This window comes from Sorex fumeus, unplaced genomic scaffold (genome assembly GCF_029834395.1).
Source record: "Sorex fumeus unplaced genomic scaffold, SorFum_2.1 ptg000070l, whole genome shotgun sequence".
Lineage (NCBI taxonomy): Eukaryota > Metazoa > Chordata > Mammalia > Eulipotyphla > Soricidae > Sorex > Sorex fumeus.
In genome coordinates this window covers 5793864-5795820 of record NW_026606127.1, presented here as the reverse complement: position 1 = coordinate 5795820, position 1957 = coordinate 5793864, and the positions used below count along the sequence as shown (strand labels likewise).

The following is a 1957-nucleotide window of genomic DNA, read 5'->3' as shown; positions in this document are numbered from 1 at the left end:
TTTTGGAGGTGTTCTTTTCTTGAAGAATTGTTTTCCAGCCTTTTACTTTTAGCCCATGGTTGCTTTGATTGCTCAGATGTATTTCTTGCAGGCAGCAGAATGTTGGGTTCAGTTTTCTATTTCATCCTGCCGTCCTGTGCCTCTGAATTGGTGTATTTAGTCCATTGACGTTGAGAGAGATCATTGTGATAGGGATTGTTGCTATCTTTATGTCGAAATTTGGAGTACTTGTGGGGCTTGTCTTAGCTTAAAGTAGCCCTGTTAATTCTTAATGCAAGAAAAATATGGAACACTTTACAAGTTGGCCTGTCATCTCTGTGTAAGGATCATGCTAATCTCTGTATCATTTCAATTTTAGTATATGTGTTGCCAAACTCAGTATAAGAGTTGATTTTTTCCCCTATTTTTCTCTTCTGATTTCTCTGAGTGTTGTCCTTACTCACTCCTATGGCAGACAGTGATTCCCAATCTAGGAAGGTATTTCAAAGGAGCTTGAAGTGATAAATTTAGAACATTAATGTCCCAGAAGGAAAAGTATGGTTTTTACAATATTATATTTTACCATACCCAGGGCATCAGTTTTGCAAAATAATTCTTTTGGAAGATAGAGAATCAGTGTTGTTTAATGCTCTTCCCTGAAATCTTCATTAAGAAAATTAAACTGGAGCCTTTTGCTATTCTCACCTCGGTCCCGTGTACATCTCCAGAAAACGGTGGATGGCGTTGTCCGCACTTTGACCACCTTGAAAGTAAGTAGAATTTTTCTCCTGAAGGAAGAGGTGAGAAGCATATTGATGATTTCATTCCACTTTATTACAAGTTAAACTTGAAGGGAATGTGAGACTCATGAGGCTCCTGTAAAGGGTCTCAATGTAGTTTAATGGCCCAGACACATTAACAACACAGATGACTCAAAGTAACCTGTGTGCATCTTTGGGTGTATAGTGAGTTTTATATCTACTCATAGTGATTCTCAGTCATTCCACATGGGCAAAACAGACCTGTAATTAAAAATCTAGTTCTCTGAGCAGAATGGGCTTTCTTAGGTGATTGAACATGTGTGTAATATTTTATTACTAAGCACATACAACTGTTTGAATGATGTGTACTTTTCGATCAAAAATTAAGTCCAAATATCTCTGAAATGGCAGTCTCCTGATGCCGCACCTGGCTTTCCTCACTGGGGCCCCTTGGAGGGGGTGGGTTGAGTTTCCCTCACCACCCCGAGCAGAGACCTGGCAGCTGAAGACCTCTGCAACCAGCCATAGTTATGCTTAAGACCACTCTCACCACACTTGAAGGAGCCTCATGCATGAAGGAACTGGCAGAGGAACCCAGGTGTGCGGAACCCGGGGCTGAGATATTCAAGACTGCTCGGACCAAGAATGGGCCTCCTCCATCCAGTTCCCCCATCTTCCAGTAGCTAAGTGTTACACCCACGGACTGCCTCTGGAGCTATGTAATCCCATCAATGGCCAAGATCCAGATACTGGATCTTGTTGATAAGATAACAACTCATATTGTCCAGTTCTCTTTCTCAGAGAACATGGCAGGTTACCAAGCGTATCTTGCCTACATGGCAGAGACTGGCAAGCTACCCGTGGTGTGTTCTATATGCCAAAACCCAGTAACAATGAAGTATCTCATTTCCCTGACCGTGAAAAAACCTCCAATGTGGCACTTGCTAAAATCTCAGGGCTAGAACGAATGGAGATGTAACTGGTGCATGATACCAGTATTCCTCCCACCATGCCCCAAAACATGCCTTTGTGGCAGGGCATGCTCTTTTTTTCTCTGGGGCCATGGCATGCCAGAGAGCCACTCGTGGTGGGCAACTCATGGTCTTGGCTGGCAGGACGAATGGGCTAGTTTTACCCCTCACCCCCAATCCCACGAGACTGTAGTTGCCCTGTCACCCTAGCTCATACCTGGCTGTCCAATAATCTCTGAGGTGGTG

At 43.4% G+C, this 1957-nt stretch overlaps 1 pseudogene; it reads right to left on the bottom strand.

Moving 5' to 3' along the window:
• Positions 1-278: 278 nt before the first annotated feature.
• LOC130036960 (uncharacterized) lies at positions 279-377 on the bottom strand (annotated as a pseudogene).
• Positions 378-1957: the final 1580 nt, after the last annotated feature.